Raw genomic sequence first — 27675 nt, 5'->3', positions numbered from 1 at the left:
TTTTTTAATGAATAATCGTTTCTTTATATTGTTTTATCAATAACTAGTTCAACCTTTCTTTTATCATTATGTAGTAAATATTATCTTAAGTTTTAAAACTAAGTTAGTTTTACATAATTTCTTATTAAAATCTTAATAATGAATAAAGATATTAATTATTAATTTTTTATATAATTTGTTACCTTGATTTATATCAAAAAACTTGAAGATATGGAATACATTTTAAGTAATCTATTTTAGATTATAATAAAATTAAAATTAGAATTAAGTTCCGGTTTATATCTACAGTTAAATTTACAAACTGCATTTGAAAAACAAAGTATATTCTTGTAATAAAAACTTATGATTCTCGATATTAGATAGAAAATAAAAATTTGAAATGTATAGCATTATAATTTATTAAATATAAACTAAATCTAATTATTTTATTAAAAGTTATTTAAATTGTTTTGTAATATTTAAAAATAGGTAATAAGCTCATATATTTAAGTAACATATAAGGTAATGCATGATTAAATCAAGTAGATATTTCAATATTAGATAATAGGTAATCTAATTTATAATTTATAATCTATATTTATAAGGAAAGTAATTAAATTAAAATATTCATATACATCTCGTAATATTTTATATAACTCTGTATATATGATAGTTATTTTAAAGAATATTAGTAAATAATGAAAAACTAATAATGAATTATGTGGAAATAGAGTATAGGTTATTTGTAAACAATATTGTGATAAAAATACAATTGAATTATAATTCAATTTTTTTAAGAAAACGATGAGATTTTGTCCGATGAAATACTTATGTTTGGGAAATTAATATTTATATAAGTTTTTATATAAAATATATTTATTATTAAACTTTTATTTCACTCAAGATACTAATTGAAAGCGATTATCTCTTATCATGCGGTTAGTACTAACATCCTATAAATATGCTATTTACTTAAAGATTCTGAAGTATCTATTAAAGTAATATGAATTTGTAATTCAGAGAGTAAAGTAAAAAGAATGTTCTGTGTCGACAAGGACTAATCTGTTATCATCAAATAAGTTTTTTTTGTTAAAAACTTACTATGTATAGTGTTTTATATACACATTCTTTTGTAAAAACCTAATATCACGATTTTAATAGGCAATAAGTAAGAAGGTCGATAAGAAATTAAAGAATAAAGGTATGTACTGTAGATTGGTACCTCACCACAAGACAGTAATGTTTTTGAAAGACCAAATAAAATAAATGGAGAGAACCATGTGATTCTTAAACACCTTGCACGGCAGGTGCCAAGATGCCGCGTGCTGCTCAGTCTCCCCTCCCCCATCCAACAAGAAAACCAACCAATGAAACATGACCGTACAATTCCAGTTAACAGTCTACATCGTATATATTGGAGTGACGAAGTACACATATATAAAGAGTATAAGTAGCATGACCTCTGAGGGATACTATTTTAAGGAGAGAAGTAAGCAAAAACTGCTGCTTCAGAGGATTTCAAATATTAGCTGTCTCTTTTAAGCTAATGTATATTTGCAGAAATTTGATGGCAAGGAGAGAGCCTGAAACGTCAGAAGGAAAACTAAGAGAAACAGTAAAGTGAACGCTCTTGACTACCTTGACTTATGCCCACCGACTGTATACTTGAGTAACCCTCAATGAGCTTGTATTATGTGGCCCTATCTACGAGTCACTGAGCTAGAAACTAAAGAGGTGTACGCAATAATAACTACGAACTATCATCAGTAACATTGGCGTAACGGTGATTACAACCCTTTCGTGAGGATGAAGGGTCTTTCTGCCCGAGTCTCCCTCGTGTTACGTATTTCGTTTTGCGGTACTAGGATGAAATTCTATTACTGGTAGTAACAACACTTTCTTAACATGCAAATTATGGAGTTATATTATTATATATTTCGATACATTTTTTACTCAACTATTGAATGCTTAAAAAATCATTAATACTATTTTTGCAAAAATGACATTACTTTATACTAAAGATAAAATAAACTGTAAATTATATAAATTCCAATGAAATATTAGCTACAAAAGGATTTTATGTCATTTATGGTACTACATTAGTCAAATTACCATAATCAAGTAACAATTTAACCATGTTTAACATGATATATGTAGTAATACAGATTTTCACATTTTAAAATTTTTTATAAAAAATAAAATAGATTAAAAAAATTAATTTTTTATCTGAATTTATAACTGATTATATTTTGATTATAATTTTTTACTTTAAAATATTAATTTATAAGCACAAGATATACATTATAGTATAGAAAAAGTTTCTTATTTTCAATAATAAATTATTAATCGGCATTTTTTATTTAAATTGCATTCTGGTATCAATATGAACAAAACAATGTTTATAGACCTAACCATATATTCGATACAGAGTGTTAAAAAATTAACAAATAATGTATGATATAATCAAGTTTAAAATCAATTATTAAAAATTTGTTAATAACTCACTCCCTTAAATTTTTTTAATTAATAACATGTTTAAATGCATTAAGAAATACTTATTTGTATGATTAACTATTTTAGTATAAATATCTTATAAAAATAAGTGTTTATTAAAATTATAAATAAAATAATACATACGTAAAAATTATAATAAACATTTCAAATCTAATTATCTATGAACTTATTTAAATATGAAAATAATTATAATGTTTAAATATTAAAGATATTATTCAACGTGAGAATGAATAAAACAGAAATATATTTTTAATGCTACAATTTAGTTTATTGTTTAATATCCAATAATTTTATTTATTAAAATAAATTGGTATTAATATATTTCAAAGGTACTAACAATTTGTTCTATTATTTTTTTAATTATCAATTAAAAATGTTTATTAATATTTCAGTTTGCGTTATGTTTTTTTAACAAGTTTTTTATTTCTAAATTTATTTGTTAAAAGCTTTACGAAAACAAGAAGATAATACATACTTTTAAGTAAATAATTTAATTATATATATTATTTAAGAATGGGGTCAACAAATATAATATAAAAAATTTATTTTCTATCTGTATCCCTTAAATATTGTAATTAGTTTCAAATTTGAATAATAATTTTCTACTTTCTATCTACATCTTGATCTTAATAATTATTTAATTTTTTAGTATTCGTCCTTTCAGATTTAAAATCTAAGCCAAAATATTGTTAATTTAACGATGTAAATTATTAGAATATTTTGATTTTCATATAATGTCAGTAATTCAACAAGATTTTTGGATTAATTGTTATTTACGTTTACTATGTTGTAAATATTTATTTTGTTTAAATTATCTATGGTTATGGTATATGAAACTATATTATTTTAATACATTTTTTATTTTTAATTATATTATTTTCTATGTATATAAGATAAGCAATTAATTAAAAAGATAATATGAATTATTGAAAAAGATGTCCGCTAATTTATATTGATAAAATAATATATATTCATAATAATATAAATATATATTATTAATACAAATAATATATACACATATTATATATACTGACATTATTATTAATATATATTATTGTATAAATTTATATAATAGTCAAATTTATTTTATGGAATAAATTTGAAAAGACAGTTTTCTATTAACCATATTAATAAATATTAGAATTATATATATATAATGTTTCATTAAATATTAAATTTAGAATAGAATTAAACTAACAAAATACCTAAAATAAAATTAATTATATAATATAAATAATTACATAATTTAGGCTAAAAATGATCATAAGTTTATATCAAATCCATACGACTGAATTTATGTTGAATAGAAGGTAATACAATCATATACAGTAATAGTAAATTTTATCAAATACTTTTGTTTACTTTATATTCTTAATGAGGAATTGCTATAATTTCTTCTTCTATAAATATATCTATTTTAGCTACTCGAAATGCAACTTTAATTAATGTGAGGCTGTTGCCATTGGTTTTCTAACTAACAATTCATTTTAAGCAAAAATATAGGGTCAGCAATTTTGAAGGGATAAGGGGGGTAGTTGAAGTATATTCTTTCAGAATTTTAAAGCAACCGACATTGATATTAATAAATCAAACGAAATCGATCGAATAGATGCTTGGATATGCTATTACCATTCAGATTTGTTAGCATATGTATACGCAGTTGGATTTATAATCTATGTAATCCTGAAGATCTGTGCATATATACTTTTCTAACTTGAACGAGATGAAAATTCGAGAGTGAAAATGCTTATAATAATGCGTAAGTTGAATACAAGCTTATACTATGAACGACTTTTATCGACATATTATATTTTAATATATTAATATAATTGGTGATGTTTTTATTTATTCTCCGTAAGGTATGAAGTTATTAGGTGTAATCATTATTTAATATTGATTTTTTATCATATTGCAATTTAAAATAAAAATTCTTATTTATAATTATTAGAATCGAAAACTAAAAATACTATAAGGATATATTCCAATAGTTATATGTATATGATTTTTAGTTTTAAGGAAATTTATATTAATATTGTTTCGTTGCTAAAATTAATTAATTTCTTTTTTGTTTTAGATATATTTTACAATCATTTTCTATTTTTAATAAATTTTAATGTATTTAAAAATTTTTTTTATACGATTTTTTATAAAATTCATTTAATTCTTAGATTATAATAAAGTATAAAAAGTAGATGTAGTAAAATACAGTGTTTAATTTCTGTTTAAAATTTATATATTTTATTATACTTAATAAATCATATACCATAGTATGAATAATATCATAATAAAATTAACGTGGTTATTTTAATTTCAATATTTTACTTATGGTTCTTTCAATTTTATTAAATTTATTTAAAATTACATATAATTTGAGGAAAATAAGTTATAAGTGTTTGTATAATTACTTACTGTACAAGTCTTATGATAATTGTTAAAAATATAAGTATAAAATAATAAAAACTACAATTTGTATAGGAAATTTGTAAAGAAATATGTGTTAAAATTCTATAAATAGAATAATCTGAACTTAATTTTCATTGCTGTAAAAACTAAGTAATGGGCGTTTTAGAATGTGAATATAAATATAATGTATATATATATAATACCATTCGCATGGCTTTCTAATATTCAAGAAAATTCTAAAGTAAACAGCAAAATAAGAGAGAGGGTAAAAGTAAGGATCGAAGAAAGAATAAAAATGAAGGGGACAAAAATGAGAGGGTAAAGAAAGTAAACTGGGGATAGTTTAGCAAGCAGAATGGGAGAGCGCGGGCATAACTTGGTTGAATAAAAATTATGGAATACGTTGCATATAAATTAAGTGAAAAACAGACGGAGATGATGAATTGCTCTAGAAATATAGGGGAGAGTGGGTGGCTATGAGGGTAGAAGAAGATAACAGACAGTGCCATCGATCATGCACCCCGGCCGGCAATGACGCGTTACTACACGATATACTTCTCTTCTTCGTGTCCTTGTCAGAATTACACACACGCGCGCACGCGGCCAAAATTCACTTAAATCATAAAAGAAAGCTATGGTCTAGTCGACCACTCTCTTGTTTACACTAAGATTTCACTTTCTACATTTACAATTTTTATTTTTACAATTTCGTTCGAAATTTTTTACTTTAAGAACTGACACTGCTTCAAAAAAGTGTGATGAGTCTTTCATTAATTTCCAATTAAAATAACTTCTCGATTTTTTTACTCTACGAGTGTGGTGACTTTTTTGTTACTCTTGTACAAGATTATGTACGTAATGTATATTAAATTTATAATAATTCAATGCTAGATTTGTGTTTTGCACTTTCAAGTGAATTAATAAGGTTTTCCATTCCATAAAACAATATTTAGTTGTAAGTTCTTATTATCATTGAATTATATTATTATCATATGATTTTTTTAACTTGAAATTTTCTTTTATGAAAACTAAAGTATAAATTGAGTATAGATTTATTAATTGACTATTTACGTTATTAATATAATATAATTAGTAGTATTTAATTAGTCGTATTTGAAGATATTTAATTTAAGACACATTTAATAAGCTTTATTTATCAATATAATGAAATATAATCTTAGCTAAATTATATATATAAATTTACTGATATTACTATATTTTGAAAGTAAATATAAAATCAAGGAAATTTAAAAAATATTTTGAATAACAATAAGCAATAAAATATTATTAACGTTAACAAAGGATAAAAATTAAAATGCGTAAATTAAATAATTAAGTAAATTCTGTTACCTAAAATACAACTTTTTCGTCATGAAGCCGTGAAAGCAAGTATGGCAGTTTTTATTTGCACATTTGAAGCCGACCGTATAATTGAATTGCAATAATTTTATGTTTATGGTTATAAGCAAAAAAACATTAAACAATTGTTTAATAAATATTATTTATTTATCAATACCCAAAACAAAAATACATTCAGAATATTTATAAGGATTCTGATCTTTTTATTTTTTAATCATTATTTTCATTATTTTTTAATATTTATTTTGTATACTAGCCGTTGCATTAAAAGAAAGTCTTAGTAATATAATTTTGAACATTTTCGGTCTTAACTACCATTTTCTTTCATTTAATGAGTCCTGTTTTTTTTAACTTGTGTAATACATTAGAACAGAGTGCAACTAACTTTCTAATCTTCTTCATAAGCTAGATAAATAAAAGCGATTCAGTAACTGATTAGAGAAAAGCCGTTGGCAAATAATTAATTTGTGATTTGGTGTTAATTACCTAGATTTATTTCGCTTACTATCTTATATTGTTGGTATGCTTAAACTGTCATTTTCCAAAAGTTCGTTTAATGTTTTCAGCAGTAGTGTAGTTTGATTTGAAGCTTCTTGTTCGCTCTTGCTTTATCTCTCATTTTAGATCGTCGGAATCTCAATTCTGATATATGTAAATATATGCGTAAAGAAGGAGATTCGCATTTTTCTGGGTACCCAGACTTCATTTCCATTAGCATTTTGTACAGCTTCATATACTGATTCTTTTCCTCTTATCCACTTCCTCTTTTCAACCTTTTTCATTCTCTTTGTTCCTATCTCCTAGAGAATTTCTCTTGTTTATTTGATGTTTTTTTTACAATTTTAAGGAAAATGTATCTTCTTTACACTAAGCCAATAACTAAAAATGTATTCTTTTATTTTCTGTTTTAATTATTACCGAATATTGGAATTTCTAAGAATTTATACCATGTTTAACGCCAAATCAACTCATTACTTTTATAATTGAAGTTAACAATTTCTTTTTCTAAGTTTGAAGAGTTTAGTTTTTTCTTTGCTTATTTCTATTCAGTCTTTTAAATTTTTCTTTATTACGTAGTCTCTTATTTTATATAGATATAGAATTAAATTATCAAATTATTAAATTTGAATTTAATTATAAAATTGTTATATATTAAAGAAAAAAATATTTAAATTGAAAAAATAGCTTTATGAAATAGTTTGACAAATTTACAAATATTATATTATTTATTTATTATTCAGACTACTTGTCTAGATTCAATTTTTATCACTTCTAGTTTGCGATATAATAAAAATATAGTTTAATAGCAATATAAAATTCCACAATAATTCTATATATAAAATTTTTAATTCTGGGCGTAAGTATTTAAGTATTTATTTACAATAGATATACATTTTAAAATAAATTTAGTAAATCGTAGATAATTAATTTTTTGGTACTTTTTCATAAATAAATATTAAAATTAAAAACCACTGATTAGTTTACAAATTGTGCATTTTCTAATTATAAAGTAAATATAGTTTCGTTAAAGAATATTAATTATATGGAGCTACTATATAAAATATATAGTTCGTTAAAGAATCGATGTATGTTTTAACGTTTTTGAGATAAAAACTCAATTGCACATCTTATAAATCAACATATTATTGCTTTCTCTTATAGATGGTAAATATATATAGAGTAAGATATTCTTTCAGCCATTTCTGAAATGATGATGTCATTAAGTGAATCGATTACTGCAAATATGATAATGATTTGAATGCGTGTTCATTATGGAATTGTAGTTATCTCTCAAATGAATTAGTCGAGTTTGACAAGTAGTGCTCGACCTTAAATTATAGACAAAAAAACATAACCTTAAATTATGCATGCACATATTATACACTATTTATTCCTTCTTATTATTATAGTTCTTATTATATTCTTAATATTATTATATTCTTACACTTGAATCTGCGAAATCTTTTTAATAAATTAATAACGCGAATTAACTTATAGGTAGAGTTTTTGCAACTTCTTTCAGACATAATCTCTATTTTATACATTGCGTTACTTGTATTTTAGCTGTAAAATTCTCTTGGACTTTTTGAAGAAGTTTACAAGAAAAGGATAACTCTTTAAATTTAAAATTAAGTATAAAAAGAGATAACGTATATTTTAATACAATAATATTCTACCGATACTTTGTAATAAGCAAGTGTAAATTAGCACGATGAAATAATTACACTATCATTGTATTATTCAAATGCACATCATCTTTAATAAATTGAATATATTATTATTGAAACAAATTGTTAGTCAGTTTAAATGTATTGTTAAATTTAATTTTCCATCTTTTATTTTATATGGCAAAATATAAACTATAAATATAAATATTTATTTTATTTATCTGAAAAATAAAATTACCATATCCGGATATGTAATACAATTAATAATTAGGTTTAGCTAAAAAAAAATGTTACACAAAGATTCCACTGCACTTTCTACCTAAAAATATGTTTATAAAAAATAATAATAAATATAGATTTTTAAGTAATTTATAAAAATATAAAAAACTTGAAAGTGGTAAAATTAATGTTCTTAAAAGCAATTTCAATATAAATTTTACATTGGTTCATTAAAAATAAAAATTTAATATATAAATAATTTATTTTTTAGAAACATAAGTATACATTAGCAAAATTAACTGAAAATGTAATCGATACTAAGCAAATTTATCTAACAATGTACATACTCTTACCGCAATACAAATTCGTGTATTTTATCAGGATATATAATTACGTATCTTAAAACTTTCTAATGTGTCATAGTATAATTCATATACACAAATTTATCACATACAGACATTACATATATATATATATATATATATATATATATGGAGGAAAAAGAGTCGCGTTAGGAAATTGCGAGAAATAGTGGTATGATTACTTTTATATTATTTTTTCTCCTTCGTGTTTATTTTCGATTTTCTCTCGTAACGTACGTCTCGAATACGGTATTCAGAAAGTTGAGGCGAACAAGAGAGTAAATAGCAAATACGTAATGAACACTGAGTAAAAGAGTAGGTGGCAAGACTGCGTGACGAGGCGATTGCGAAGCGTGACTAAAATATTTAAAAATATGTATCTTTCTGACCGGACTACATGCTTGTTTGCCATACCGTCCAGTTTTCAAGCTTTGCAGTACACTATCCAATCCCTACAGGGTCTTGCTATTATATTTATTTCGCATTTCCTTCCTGCCGCAGTATTTGTTGTGTTAGTGCGTATGTTATACACCGATATCTAGAACAATCATTAATTGTAGTGGTGCAAAAAAAGAAATATATACAAAAAAAAAAATATATATATATATATATATATATATATATATATATATATATATATATATATATATATATATATATACAGCCAGAAAAAAACAGAGAGAGAGAAAGAGAGAGAGAAAGAATGAACACAGGGAACTCTGAACAAGTCTACGTCGCACAACACGACGATTGCTCTTCTACTTCCGTTAACCGAGAGATCCTCTATCTCGTTACTGACCGTTGTTGTTTGTTAGTTACTCACCTACTCCATCACTTTCCTCTTTTCCTTCCTTTCCTCTTTTTCATTTATAAGCCAGTTTTTATGTGCTATAATGAAGGCAGACAAAGGAAGAGGGGAGAGAAAGAGAGATGGAGCGAGCGGGATGGGTGATGGGAGGGGGGGGGAGAAACGTCTTAACTTCCCAGGTTACATATAAAACATTGGACAAAAATTAATTATGTATATACAAAAATTTGAAAAACAATGAAATACACAATTTGAGAAAGTATTAATTTACACATGTATTACATACAATGCTGCTATAATTGATTAAATTAAATCGATATACTCGCTAGAAATGTTTTTCATAAATAATAATTTATTTTCTTTGTATATATGAGTATATATACACTCATACTTTTATTACTAATGCTTAAATATAAAATATATCAATTTTATTGATAATCCATATTTTTTATTTAAACAATTTGTACTTTAAAAAAATAACAACATTAAAAAATTTACTCCTTTTATATGAAAATTAAATTACATTGAAATAATAATATATAATTATAATTGAATATATATGATATAATAAAATATTTTTTGAATATATAATATCAACATTTCATTTGAATATTGATAATTGAAATTAATTTTAATGTTTTTAATATTTCAAGTATATGTTCTATTTTAGAAATTCAATAAAATATAATAAATATGTGTAATATCTAAAATAAATATAATAAAGTGTATATTTTTTCAAATGAAACCGTGAATATTCCACAGTCCGCATTTTATGAAAATTTACGTTTTTGGATGAATATTAGTACTAAAGCCCTACCAGTTGTATACATTTCCGAAAACGCCTATTTTAGTAAATTTACTATTTCATATCATTGATTGAAAAACGTACAAATTAATTATCAAGAATATTTTACAATTCTATATTATTATTACATCTATTGAAATATAATTTCTTTCAAATTAAAATAAATGATTTAAACTTATAAATCTAGAGCAGTTTGCATTTTAATTTATTCACTATAATTCACTAAAGAAATTGATAATATTGATTTTATAAATTAAAATTAATTATTTTATAAATAAAATTATTTAGTTTTATTTTTGTCTGTTTAAAATTTTTCTAGAAATTTCAATATGATATAATTAATATTAATTACAAATAACCATAAATTTTTATTCAATTATTCTTTTTAATTTTTTATTTAGTTTTATACAATATGCATTGTACAATATACAATATTTAACTTTGATACAAATAATATAAATTGGTACATAGAGTAAGCTCCACAAAAATTAATAAGTATATATTCTATTTCAATAAATTTTTATTAAAATATCTTCATTGATAAGATAATAATACTAAAATAAAGAAGTATAGAGCACAGAAACTGAATGAGAGATAGAGAGAAAAAATAATAAAACCTAATGCTGTTCAAGTCAACGTCAAAATAAAATAAGTCTGGAAAAATACGAGGGGCAACAAAAATAAGCCAAGTCTTATCTCGCTCTCTATAGAGCTCATCTTCCTCGTACACTATGCATATTTACAAGTGCCTCACTAAATTCTCAATCTTTTTGCCATCACACTTTTCCTTTTATTTGCCTTTCGTTCAGCTTTTTATACTCTTTCTGTTTTATCGATTCATTTATTCCATTTTTCATATGCATATTTTCAATCATGTGTTAATTTTTAGATTTAGAATTTTAATTAAGATCGTAGTAGGAATCTATACGTACAGAAATATTTAATTGTATATTCGTTCTCATACTTCTGGTTAGTATAAAAACTTTCATTATAAACAATCTTTTCACAATTTGTCATTCAAGAATTGGGAATAGAAGCTTACTCCTCTTTAATCAGAAAATGGTGATACTATTTTTTCCATATTTTACTTTATAATTGGGAATAGGATAATATTCAAATCACACAATTAAAATCATAAGCTTTTATTAGAATAACAGCGTTACAAGTTACGAAATAATTGATATTGTATAATCACGCATGCAAGATCATTTGAATTCTGGATTTTGCTAAAATCTGTTAGTGATTATTCATTGCGTATCTTTTAAAGATTTTAAATTTTTTAGATTTGAGAATGATTTTAGTCAATGCTTCTTATGCGATTGTCTCGTACATTTTAGTATATACATTAAAATTTTTATGATATTATTTTATCGAGATAGAAAATGATCCTTATGTGAATTGCTTAACATATATTTAACGTTCAAAAAAATTATATAAAAAATATAATTATAAAGTTAAATTTAATTATATAATTATATGTTATAATGTATCATAATGTATAATAATATAATAATATAATAATTGATATTATCTCCATAAATGTTTCGTATATTCTTTATAACTTTATATTTTTTGTTGAATTATAATTGAATTAAATTATAGTTGAATTGAATTATAATAAATATAAAAAGTTAAAAAAACTTGTTTTTATAAATGACTGCAAATTCTTATTTCAAATATTTATTTATAAATTTATTATATTATGTGTAATGTCCAATTTTGTATTAATTTTAGCAGTAATTAATTATTGATAGAATATTAAAATATTATTTACAAAAATGAATGGCTAGATTGCAAAATAAATTATTCGTATTATAAATAATAATGTATCTTAATATAATAATATAATAAGAAATATATATATATATAGTTTCCCTGCACTTAAAATTATTTCTATATATTATTTTTAATTAAAATATTTAATTTAATTTCTCATAATTTCTTATAATTTAAAGTTATTATTAACTTATTCTTTTCCAAGTAAAATATTTATACACTAAATATGTATAATTCAAAAACTTAAAATGTGTAATAATATTTATGAATTATGTAATTGCATTTTTAGCTATTGGATTATTATTTTCAATAATAGATTTTATTCTTATTCATTTTTATTTTTTCAGTGTTCTACTTTTTTTTTTCAAAAATTATGTTTTTATTTGTATATATTATATTAAAATTAAAATTATATACATATATTAAAATAGATTTTTAAGGTTTGTAACTTTAACATCCGTGTTTAAAAATTATATTATTTTTAGTAACTTATTATTGCTATTAAAAGTATTCTATAAAAATTGAGAAATATTTTTACTTTATATTCATATTTTATATTCATTGATTTAAATTATAAAAAACACAAATATTTGTTAGTATAATTTATAATTTTAATTTAAAAAATCAAATAGTATTATTTATCACTGATGTAGTAGTGTTATAATATATTTTTAAAGTAACTCAATCTTATCAGTTATTCAAGTTATTAATTTTTTTTAAATTAATATTTGTTAAATAGATAGGAATCTTGCCTCATATTTGAGATTATACTATTTTTTATTCTGTAATACTTAAAATTTATATACTTCAAAATATTATTTTTGTAACTTTTCGATAAAAATATATAAGAAATTATATACAATATGTGTTATAAATCTAATTTTTATATTTTATCATTAGTATAAATATATATTTTATATATTAGTATAAAAATTATTCATATAATTCATAATGATCAAATACATGTTTATTATTAAATTAGAAAGTAAATTACGTAGTAAAGTATGCCGAATAATATAGAACTTTTATGTTGAACATTATAATTTGAATTTCAGAAATTATAGTCTAGAGATATTTTTATTAAGAAATGGTTAAAAAGACAAAAAAATTGAGAATGTATTCAAATCAATTTGAAGAACGTATTAATAACCATTTATCTGCTACAATTAATTTATTGCTGTACTACTTATATAAAATAAAACAAATTGATTTATACTATTTTGAATATAGAATATATTTGTGTATTAATCTATGTAGTTATATTTAATTGTTACTTGATGAAATGTTATTAGATTTCAGAATAATTAAAAAATTCAGATCTGTACAAAATATATTTCGACATTACATAATTTAAAATAAAATCGACCAAATAGAAGAATAAATATAATTGATGATAAAAAATCAATTTATAAATTTTGTTTTCCTCTCATAAAGCTAAAACGTCTAAGTTGACTGTAAGAAGTTTATCGTTTATGAAAAGACGAAACGGTTTGGTCTCTGATTCATATACGATCGCCAAAACCACGCAATATAGCATTCGCTATAGTATATGCACATAGTTGTGATCGGTCAGCTACCAGTTACAATATTCATACCTTCCTTTTGCATACAACCCGTATTGCGTGTATATTGTAGTGAAAAATAGGGTCAACTTAAGTTTGAGACGGCACAGCTTCTTCAAGAAGTGCAAATATGCACTCGACAATTGACAGTAAATGAAACCTGGCTTAACTTATGCAAGTACACACATCAATACGTATACACATAAACCCCTCTAAAATAACATAAGCTGTCTACATCTGTACACGCGCATTAGTATTAAGAATGGTTGGCTGCAAATGCAATTTATCGCATTCTTATAATGCACACGGCATGTATGCTTGTCAGATACATACGACTTGTACCTGCACACACTGCTTTTACCACAACTCAATTTAGTACCGAAAATATAGTAATTTGTAGTGTGTGTGAATAAAAAGCACTGTATTTTTTAACGCAATTTAAATATTTGTTCTTTGTTGATAGTTATTAATGTCTATTTTAAAAAAATATGTATGTACATAGTTTAATTGCGTTTGAATGTGTTATTTATAGTGGTTTATAGCTTTTATTTTATGTTTTTGCATCTATTATAATTAATAATATTTAAAATAATATATAATTGTTAAAATGACATTAATTAGAATGTGTTGATTATTAACATTTGAATAATTATAAATTGAATGATATTTATAATGTAGATAAAATTTCTTTTCTTAGAACCACTATGTTGTTCTACAATATTGTTTCTACAATATACAAAAATTAGTTTTGTACAATATTGTTCCTAGATTTTATAAATATTTACGTTTATATTAAGGGGCTTTTCGTTGGATATAACACTCTTGATAATATTTAAGTTTATTAATTTTACTAATTAATATATGTTGGCTTACATCAAATTTTTGATATATAAATAAGGTTGTGAATTAAAAAGCATTAAAAAAAACAAAATATATTTTTGCAGTAAAAATATATTTCAAGTTTTGAATGCAGTAAGAAAAAGAAAGCAAGAACTAAGATAGTAAGCTGTAAGCAACGCCACAGAGTTTTCGAATCAACTCTTGCGGTTATAGACTGATCGACGAGCGAAGAGATGGGTGCGGCACTCGGTGACATTCCTTTTCGAAGAGTACCGATGGCATTGTTCCATTGCGTCGCGCCTTGCTCACGCCTCCGTCACGTGGCCTACAATTCACAGGACGTGACTTCTGGTCCTTTCAAATGATCAACTTCAGCTTTTTTACTCTAGATGGCTCTTTCCTGGTTTCTTACTTGATACGCGTTCGATTAATTTTATTTTATGATACTTTACTGTATTTACATTACATATTTTTTTAAATTATATTTTGATACTTTATTGATTCAGGAAAATGCATATTGTTATACGAGCAATAAAATTATAATAGTAATTATTTTTTATTTATAAGTATATATATATATAAATAATATATAATATATAAATAATATAAATTTATTTAAGAATTTCATGTTATTATTTGTTTAAAATCGTATGCACACATACATACACACACACGTATCTATATATATATATACATATATATTTGTATGATATATATCATATATATATATATATATATATATATATACATATATATTTGTATGATATATATCATATATATATATATATATATATATATATACATGTGTATGTGTATGTGAATGTATGTATGTGTGTATGTGTGTGTGCATGTGTGTGTGTGTGTATGTGTGTATACGATTTTAAACAAATAATAACATGAAATTCTTAAATAAATTGATATTATTTAAAAAAATAAATGTATATGATACTTATTAATATGAAAACATATATATATAAACGTAGAAATATTAACTCTTCAAATTTAATTTTTGTTTAATTTCAATAAGAACATAAAAATTTGTCTTTATTTGAAACGTACTTTTTCAAATACACATCCTGTAACTTATAAAGTAAATTATTATTAAAAAATATATACATTTATTATAAAGCATTAATAATAAAGATGATAGTGATATATTGTGGAATTAAACTATAATAATTTTTAAATAATTTTTTATTGAGTATTTAAATGATTTTTTAATTCATCCAATCATACATAAACTTGAATACATGAATTATAACCTCTAATAATATAGTATTTACTGTATATTTAAAAATTGTAAACAATTATAAAAGTGAATTTTGAAATAGTTTTAAAACATTGAATATTTAATATTTAAAGAAATAATTTTCATAAATTCAATATTTAATAATATTTAAAGATATCGAAATGATATAAGTTGAAAACTATTCTAATAAGCACATTTTATTATTTTTTTTAATTCTTTAATTTTTTTCTCATGCTCTATACAAGATAATATCTTTATTTTATATAATACCAATTTATTTATTACATAATGAATTGAATCAAGTAAAATTGTATCTACAATTATATAAAGTATTATTATGATATATTCTTAATTTAATTAATTCTGATGAATTAATTATAAACATACTTAAATTTATCAATGGTATCGGTCAATTTTTCAAACTTCTATAGAGGATATATAAAATAAAATAATTTATAAAAGGTGTATAATTTGTAAAATTTTTATTAGAGTAAGGAAGTTTAAATAGATAGGTAAAGATCATACGTAAAAAAATAAAATAAATAATCGACATATCTGTGATTATAGTAAATATTTAAAAAACGTAACCATTTTACGTTTCAAGAATAGTTTATAATATATTTCATCGATCGAATAAGTTTAATAATTTTAAAAGGAGAACATAAATATATTTATACAGTGATATATATTTATAATATATTTATATATTTATAATATAGAAAAGCGATATAATAATATATTAGAACAGTAATCTGATTAAGTTGCAGTGCACTTGTAAGCGTTGCATACTCATTTGCCCTCATTATCGGCGAAAACACGCATATATCTATGTAGGCACAGAATTGTAAGTGAAGTACTTTTCAGTTATCTGAGCACCTTCATCTTTTTGCGTGTAAGTTGTGCACTTGTATTTTCCAGTGATGCTCGATGAACTATCAGTGATCCGTCCGAGTTACAGGTGAGCTAGGGCGTGCCTGTACATGCTCATAGACGCAAATATTTAAAGGAAGTAAGCATACAGGATATAGTTGGAACCGATTATTCACTCACCTGCTGCTCATTAGGTCTTATCGTTAATTAATTCTTACATCTAGTGCGTCACGGTTCTCGTGACTCGTGCCCTTCATACCTTGTGAGTGAAACTCAAGACATTTGGTTGTTTTTTCCTCGTCGGTGATATGTTCTATTTATATGTGATATATATATCTTTGTACATAGTTTCCATATCGAATTAATGTTTATTATATTGAATATTAAATACAGAAAAATACAATAAATCGAACTGTTACAAGATTTTTAATTATAAATGGAAAAATAATACATGTTAGTCTTACAAATTATAAAATATATTATATTTGCTATATTTAATACAAATTTTAAAACATAGCATTGAGACTAAAAGGGAATCATTTATAACATTATCAACATATTCCCTGATGAGAATGCCATCTTATAAGTCCGAAAATAGTGAATGTACAGAATAGTTTTATTAAATAATTTTGTTTAATTTATATTATTTAAGTTACAACAAATTATTAATTTTATACTTTTTTTTAATGAATAATTATTTTATTTTAAAAAGTACTAAATTATCACTTTATATAAATAATCTATATACTCAGAGATAAGTTTAAAATGTATAAAATGAACAAAGTAATAAAACTAATAAAATTAATTTAAAATTTTTATAATTGAAAAATTTAATCTTTAATATCCATTTAATGTCCGAAATTTTAAGTTTTTTGTTATATATAAATTCTCATAAATGTATGAATAATTGCAAATAATGAAAAATTAAATATATAATTTATTAAATAATTTTTTTTTTGATATTTCTCATATTTTCAAATATTTAATATATTTTGAAATTTTTGTTACATCTTTTAGATATTGTTTATATTTTTTGAATATTTTTCAGACATTATTGAAATATTTTATATATTTTAAAAATATTTTTTATATTTTAATTTAAATTCTGTTTTATATTTTTTATTTATTTTATTATTTATATATTTTATCTTTTTTAAATTTATATCTAATTTAAATTCTAATAAAAATATATATTTCACTTTAACTTTAATTTTGTAAAATTTGATATGTAACATTTAATTTCTATAGTCGGATTTTTAAACTGCTTATAAAAAATATGTAAATTCTACTGATTAATTATTATTAACGTAATAAATAAATAAATGATAGAAAATACATATATTTAGAATGTGAGGTATAGATAAATAATATTAAATATTATGTTTACGTTTGCATTTTTTGTAGAGCTGTTATTTTATATATAAATGTTAACATACTAATTATTATTAAAGATATTAAACATCACACTTTCAACATTAAAATTATTATTGTAATTCATTAAAAGTTAATTATATATATCGATTTTTAATAATATTTTGAAAGAATTATTATAATTATTAAAAGTGTATTAATTACGAATTATAATATAAGTTGAGTCATACCAAAGGGCCAGTATCAAGGCCAAATGTAAAATATGTTCACACTTTTTAATGATAAAGAAAATTTTTTATTTTTATTAATTAATTTAAGAAAATTTTCTTAAATTATTGTTATACTAATTATCTACATTTAGCGTAAATAAAGAAATAAGAAAGTTTTAATATTTTCCTTCTAAGTTCTTAAATAAATTATAATAACACTGATAACTTGATCATATAATGTCTTAATAAATCTAGTGATTATTTTAAATATTTTTATATCTTCAATACATGCCACTATTTCTAAGAATTTTATTATTTATAGGTAATAACTTTGGATTTCCCGTTATCATTTATAAATTTTATGTATTTTAATTATTATGCTTGGGTCGTCTAATACATGAATATTTAAATTCATTTTTCAAAAATCTTATTTTATTTTATTTTCCAATACTTCGTTTTGGACTAAAACGACAAAATCGATGAACAGCTTTTCTCAAAATTATTACTTAAATATATGTTAACATTTTTTATTTTTATAGATTAAAAAATCTTTTCAAATATGTTAACTCCACATGTATATTTTTGGAAATACCCTACGTGTACTATGAATTAACTTTTGAATTAAACTTTATGTTTTGTAACAATATATACTTATAAATACAACTTATTTATGAAATATGTTCTGCAGCAATATGCCCAAATTATTTTGTAGAATATTTTTCTTACCAAATAAAGGTACAAAATTTAAATATGTACATTAGCAGATTTAACTGCATACCACAGAAAATAATTGTCATGACTAGCTAAATTTTATTATTCTTTTAAAGATTAATATTTCAATCTGTGTTTCTAAATTATCTATTTTTTTTATCAATTTCGATTTTACAATTATTTATTTTTTCAATACTATATAAAATCACACATGAACAGTATATTAACGTTTATGTTTCTATAATAGAACAATAAAATTAACGTTTCTCCAATATCATGTATTTCTGCTCATACTTGGTTACAACAATCCAAAAATCTTATATAAAATTTCTTTACATCGTTTTATTATATCAAGGATTTATGATTTTATATTGTAATAAATATTATTCATTAACTAAATATGATTTACATTATGTTTTTGTTAAAATTAATTTAAACTTTCTTGTTACTTTTTAAAATTCTCTTAGTAAAGTACCTGTGGTAAGTACCTTTATTTAGATATAGTGTATATAGTTTTGATTTTCATGCATTATCTCAGTCTCTTCAAAATATGAGTGCAGCGATAAAAAGGTACTAAGCCATTTATGGTTCAAGCGTTTGAGATACACGATTAATTATTATTTTTCCAAAATTTATTTCTCATAATATTAAAGAAATGTATATCTAATAATAATATAGAAATTAGCGTTAATTTTATACAATAGTATTGCAATAAATTGTCCTGTAAGGAAGTTGGCATGTCTAATGAATAATTACACTACTTATTCTATTACTGAATATATATATATATATATATATATATATATATATATAATATAAAGCAGCTATAAATACTTATTGGTATACATGTGTGCACATATACGTAGATGTACCGAAGACTTGATTTGTTAAATTTATTTAAAATCAAAATAAAAATTGTTTTAACATGGGTTCAAAAGTCATGATATTATTCATCGATTTTTAATTTAATTCATTTTTTGTTAATGTAATTAATTGCTTTTTATTTAATCCGTAATTTTTTAATTTAATACATATATTTTTACCTAATTACAAATTATTAATTTATTATGTAGAAATTTATTCAATTATCAATCTTATGAACTCATTTTTAAAATATAATTTACAATAATATGTGTAATTATGGTTTTTTTTTAATTTAGTACTATAAACTTATTTAATATTTTTAAATAACTATGCAAAAATATAAAATATTTTATAACTTGTTTATGATAATATTATTTACTGTATATCAGAAATAATTAATATTAAAATAATAAATATTTTAAATATGTTTTTCAAACATTTTACACGTTGCTTGTATAAATAGAAACTAAGGTAAATGTAATTAGGAGCGAACCCGTTATCTTTCTGCTTATCCAAGGGAAACGGATAGAATGAATCTCAGATTCTAAAGAAGATAACGAAAATGCTACGAAGAACACGTGAGGCTCCGTTGGCGAAGCAAATTGTTAATTATTAATTAACATATTTAATACATAGCTTAATATAGATCCGTCGATTGTTTGTTTCCTTAATTTAACTTCGAGATTCTTTATTAATATGAAAATATATAGACGTAATTTATGAATAAATAAAGCAAGTTCTGAATATTTTACAGAGTATTTGTGATAAATACCAGGTTTTCGAATTTTATAGATTGAACTTGATGCAAGTACTATATGTATAAAATATATTTTTAAGTATCGCATTATATTTTTGTGGACGCGAATTATAGCCTTTAAAATTTTGTTTTGTAGCCAATTTCTGAATCGTGGGATTATGTATTGTGGGTCTAGAATTGTAGTTTGTATACTATTTACATGTGCAACGGTATTATTTTTATGTATAGATATCAAGTTACTCGTATAGTTACTTTTAAGATACGAACTCACACAAAAGTTAAAGAAAAAATAAATATTTAATTTCTCAGGTTAAAAGTTTAGCAAATCTCTCTTCTCAGGTTATAATCAATGGAATATACAGTATTAACAGAAATACTGATTATATAATCGATTAAGTTTTGTGAAAATATAAATGAAATACTTAATTTGGTGAAAATTCTTTTAATAGCATATTCTTAAATCATCTCTTATTATTTTTGAATTAATAACCTTTTAAAGATCAGTTTTTATATAGATAATTAAAGGTAATTAAAATATTTATTACAAATAGTAATTTTGGTATTTAAAGCGTCTTCAATTTTTCTTCTTGCTAGAACAAGTTTATATGCAAAACTTAAAAGCAGTAATGTATGAAGGTGATCATTATATTACTACATAATATCTCAGTTTGATGATGATTTTAAATGAATTTCTAATAACAAAAATATAAGCAATTCGTTGGTTAAACAGTAATAACAAAAAGTAAACGTTCAAAAAGCTTTTAAATTATGCTCATAAAAAGTCTAAAATATTGATGACGTGACAAAAGTAGTAAAGAGAAATATCGTAGTTGAAGAAAAAAGAAAGAATACTAATCTATTACAAAGAAATCCATAAAAATGGGAGCAATATCCCTAATGAAACTCTGAGATCTGGTCAATTGTATCGTAGTGCCCACAATAACTATCTGCACCCTGTACGTACTAGCAGTATCATCGTATGGATGAAGGTGGCTTGTGCCCATAAAGTCTGGAAATGCTTCTTGCGCTCGTCTGGTAGGTATATATGTATGCTCAACATTTTATGTATTGGGGCGCACACTCACGGGGGCGTTTATGGGTATATTATGCGAGTCGTAGTCTCGGGCTGTTTGGCCCCGTGTACTAACTCACGCATACGACACATAGAACGCGAATAAGTGTACAGTCAGAAGAACATTTTTTCTCTCTCTCTCTTCCTATCTTTTCTTCTTTTTAGATATATTTTCAGCTCTGGATTACGCTCGTCTAGAGCATACGCGAGACTATAAAAATATCTATGAAGTGAAAATAAATCTAGATGCGCATAGTGTGCCGCCCCTAACCTGTGGTCGCAGCCCTGAAAGGATGTATAAAAGAATTTTAGAAGGATAAAGAAAACTATTTATATGAACTGATACATTGCCAATTACTCACTTTCAGAAAATGCAACGTTTATAAAAGCTATAAAAGTAGAGCATTGACATGAGTCAAAATATTGAAACTTTGTTTCAATATTATTGTATTATTTTAAACAAAAATTAATGTAAATTATTGATTTATTATTGATGTTTACTATACTAATTTTATACGTGTTAATATACAACAACTAATTAAAATAAATATAAGTATAAACAATTATAACAGACAAAAATTTTTTTTTTATGTCAGATACAAAAATCAATTATATTACCTTTTATATAAAAATCTTATTTAATTAAATAAAATGTATAAATAAAGTATATAATACGAACTCCAAAATATATGATGAATTTTATTAAATATCTATTTAGATTGCACTTAAATAATGACATACCATAACCTTATAATTTGTTTAAATAATTACCCTAATGTTTCGATTGAAATAAATTAGCCGTATTGAACATAATATGGTTTTATACTACTTAATTACTGTAGTATGATAATCTCTTATAAAATTTCTTATAAATTCTTGTAAATAAAATACTTGTATAATAACAATATTTTAAACTACTTTGTACAGATTATAAGTATTACACAAATTACAGTCTCAAAAATAAAAAAAAAATGCAATGAATAATTTTTGAATTTACATATAATCAAATTTATATTAAAATTATTTTTTCTCTAAAGATTTTCTCTAAAATAATAAATTTATAATAAATATATTTATAATATTTATAATACATACTATTCTTAAAATTATTAGTATGTTAATTAATATTTATATTATAATACATAGTCTAATGCGTACAACTTTCACGCGAAATTTAGTTGCATATAAAAAAAATTGTTTTATATTGTTATATGAATAAATATATATTATTTATATCCAAATCTTATATTTATTTGTAAATCTTTTTTTTTATGACAAAACTAGTCCCTTTAAAATAATATCAATTAAATTTAAATTAAATAATTTGCTGCAATAAAACTCTTTTGTAAAAATAATACTTTATAAATATATCATTTATAATAAGATAATAATAATTTTAATATTATCATAAATTTAAATTTATATGTTCAACTATAAATTTTTACTTTTATTTATTAAACAAATGTTTGAAACAATGAAAAAAAAGAAATTCTAAATCACAACTAGAGATATATAATGTTAAAATAAAAACAGATAATAATGTGGCAGATCGGTTACAGTCAATAAATACTAAAAAAAAACCCAAGAAAAAAGAGTTACTGCATGATCACATGTAGAAACTAAGAATAGAAAAAAAGGTAAATAGAGAAGCTTTGGTTGAAATTCGAAATTCAAATTCATTATGTGAATCATCAGTATCGAAAAATGATGATTGTACTAGCTCTACCTTTATCGTACTTTCCATACTCCTTTCATTATATTGATATTATTCTACCATTCGTTTATTATTAAGCCATATCTTCGCTAGAAACAAAGAATACAGTGTTAATGATATAAGAATATAAAAGTTGAACTAAATAGATATTTGAAAAGAGAGAAAAAATAACTGAATGGACACCTAAATTAGTTGTTCGTTAACGGACAACCTTTCTTGAACCAAACGCCTAGGGAGGCCGGAATCATGGTAAAGAATGATGAAAGGGCGAATAGCGTAAGGCTCTACAGAAGGGAAGAAGGTGGAAGAGGTAGAGGTAGGTTGATTTTCTTAGGTCAACGCATAATGAAGTCTTGGCCTGTGGGGCGTTATATCTGCAGCTATATATAGCAGGTATCGTGGTACGGACATATTGAAATAGAGAGCGAGAAGGAGAGAAAGAAAGAAGGAGAGAATGAATGAGAGAGGGATGGAAGGAGATAGAGCATATGAGTGAAAACGACAACCCCTTCCACTTTCTCCTCTTCCCGTTGGCCAACCTCCTCTTAGAACCCCCCTTTTTAGACCAATCCACGATCTTTCTCGCTATGTCGAGAGCCAACCGCGATTCACGAGAGCAAGAACCTTCCCAAACGATTGCATAAGTCTAAGTTCTCTCTTACTATTATATTTATTTTTCTCTGTTTCTTTTTCATGCCTACTGTGCTAAAGTTTAAGACTGTATAGCAAAAATCATTTTTTTTGGATAGATTTTTTTTTGTTATTGTAGTTAGTCTTAATCTCCACCAGTCTGAATTTTCGGATGTTTCTTATGTGTATGTTATCTTTAAAATACAAAGTTTCACTTTTTAATATGGTCATGCCGCAAGAAGTATGATTTACCTGAACGCTATAGACTTCGGATAATAAAACTATGAAAAGAGAGTGCATCCCAATTTAATTTTCAAATTCAGTTAAAACTACATTAATATTCGTTTGTTACCAACTTATTGGCTGAAAAAGCTATAGATGTAGGTTGTTCCTTCTTTAATAAATTTTAATTACTACAGTTTCATTGAGTAATATTCACTTCTAGCGTATTATTTGTATTTTTTATACAAATTTCTAGCACAAAAATCGATATTTTATTGGAATTAATTTACTGTGGCAGATAAAATAGGATACAATTTTTTAATATTTCCATCATAAGAATAATCAACTTTATTGATAAACTTCTACATTTTTTAATAAGATGCGTAATGTATAAATTTATTTTAAACAAGTTTTACACTTTTGAGTATATAGAATTTTATATTAATTTAATGATAATTATTTGAAAATATAAATTAGTAAATACTTTTTGCAAAAAGAGTGCAAAATTTTCATAAATAAAATAAAAATATATTTCAAGTATTATTATTGTATGTGGCATATTTAATAATAATGTATACAGTTATTAAATATATAATCAATGGCTGGATTTCAAGTTCACCATATTAGATCATCAACAAATAATTGTCTTTTATCGATAATAATATTTAGATATATGTTAAATATAAGCATTATTATTATAAAAGGAATATAAAGTTAGAAATATATAAAATATAGATAGAGAATAATATATATAAATTTAGAAAAATGAATCTTAAATTGAGAAAAATAATAAAAGACTGAGCGATTGGCAATAGAGTTTGGTCGCAGAGGCTGCAAGAGTGTAAGGAGCGAGAACGCAACTCAGACATTCATAATTCGTATCATTTTCTGGTTATACTTCGCTAAGTTTTTGAATTATGTAGGCATTAAAATATATTTATTATATTCATTAAATGATGCAATATTAAAGTTGAGGAATATAAAATAAAAAGAAAAAATTTTAACAGTAAAAAAATGAAGAAAAAAATAAAGAGAGTATCTTGATGTCAAGTTTGTTAAGAAAATAGTAAAAAAAATGATATTATTGAGAGACAACGAGGCGTGATGGAAAAATTGCTTCGATGTAAAAACATGAGGATCGATTGTTTAGTCCATAGGTGCATCTCTGTATCTACACTCAATAAAACAAGTTTTGGGCAACATAGATACGCGATATTTTCACGTCTGATAGATTTCAATGCTTCATTTCTTATTCTCCTTCTCGTTCTCTCTCTCTCTCTCTCTCTCTCTCTCTCTCTCTTTCTATTGACTATTCTTCCTCTTTACCTTACCGAGCGGAGAAAAGGTTGACGCCTGTACTTTGGTTGGTTATTGCTCTAAAGAAATGATACGAAGATACGAACAAAGAAACAAAAAAAAGGGAGACCAGCAGGGGCCAACAAGTTGACCGTCAGCCACGAACCACCCATTATTTGACAACGGATTGACTTACAGAGCAATGGGCAATAATAAAAAATATACTATATCAAAATTGAGGGTTAGTACGAAGACATACAAAGATGTGGGTGAGGAAAAGGTATGACAGAGTGGAGCTCTGTAATACTGTGACTACTTTTAACAGCGGAATCTTTGCCGAATTATACGTTGAGACCGACTGTAAGTGATCGCATTTCCACATAGACGAGCTGTCCCGATACAGAAATGAAAGACCATCTTGCACGAAAATGGTTCAGCAGAGACGGATATATTATGAGTAAGTGAGAAGAAAGAAGGGAGGGGGTGAGAGGGGCAGGAAGAAGATATGCGGGAACGATTTCGTCTCAGGGTATTATCGGATATTTGCGGAGCCTTTACGATCTCTGCTTTATCCAAGCTTACGTAAGGGAACGCATAATAAAAACCAAAAAGAATAAAAAGAAAATATAGTGAAGGAGAGAAACAGCTAACCCTGTCTTTATGATTTAGATTCTAGCTAAAGAGAAAACGGACTGTTAATTTGAAGCGCTATGTTTTTTTTCATTCGTTCCTATTATCTTATGCTATTACTCATTTTAACTGAATTTTACTTCACACAATTGTAGGGATGCTACATTTATATTATTATACTACATGGTATTTCTATACATAAACTCACACAGATAAGTACATGTGTACAAAATAGATTTAGATCTATATATATATATATATATATATATACATGAAATAAAATTATTATTAAACAGTATATCTGTATTTATGTTAAATCTATATTACATATACAACATAATAAATAAAATGTAATTATGATACATACTCAAAAATATATAATTATCTTCCATAAATTTCTGAAAATAATTTTTAATTTAAAAAAAAATCATTTAATTTTATATTCAATATTACAATTATATTTTTAATGGAAATAAAAAGTTGATATGTTTAATGAAGCACCATTATTTATATTATTATATCATAAGATAAAAATGTTGATGCATTGGTTTGATTATGTGTTTCAATTGTACATAAATATAAATAAATAATAAATATTTATTTTTTAGAAGTTCCATCATTTTTTTATGTAAGTAATATTCATTTTAATAAGAAAATATAAAATATAAGATTTGATAAATTAGAAATGTATTATATTAGTATATTTATAAAAAATTAAATAATTGAGTAATTAAGTCAAGATTATATTTCTATATATTATTCTATACAGATTCAAACTCTTAATAACTAACTGAATTAATTAATTAATTTTCGATATAATATTATTCCTAAAACAATTCCTAAAACAATTATTCAAATACAATAGAAAATTATTATAAAAATTATAATCTTAGGTTTTTACTATAAAATAAAGAAATTGTATTTTTAAGACTCCAGCAGATTTAATAAAATAAGAAAATTTAAAATAACTGATAAAATTAGTATATAAATAATGTATCATATATTAATATTTTTTATAAGTATGTTATAAATATATGATATATTATTTTTAATTGTGTAATATATATTCATGTTAATATATTCTAAATATATTATTATATTATATATGTTTCTTTATAAGTAATAATTAATTGCAAGAAATAACCTCAAATATCAACAAATTTTAAATTAAACTATTGTAAAAAATCATTGAATAATTATAGGTTATTGTAATTAATTATAAATAAATATTAGAACCACACAGCACTATCTTATCTAATATTTATTAATATCTCATTAAAAATCT

The sequence above is a fragment of the Ceratosolen solmsi genome, unplaced genomic scaffold, assembly GCF_000503995.2.
Source record: "Ceratosolen solmsi marchali unplaced genomic scaffold, CerSol_1.0 scaffold26, whole genome shotgun sequence".
NCBI classification, from domain to species: Eukaryota; Metazoa; Arthropoda; class Insecta; order Hymenoptera; family Agaonidae; genus Ceratosolen; species Ceratosolen solmsi.
This window is presented reverse-complemented; position numbering follows the sequence as displayed.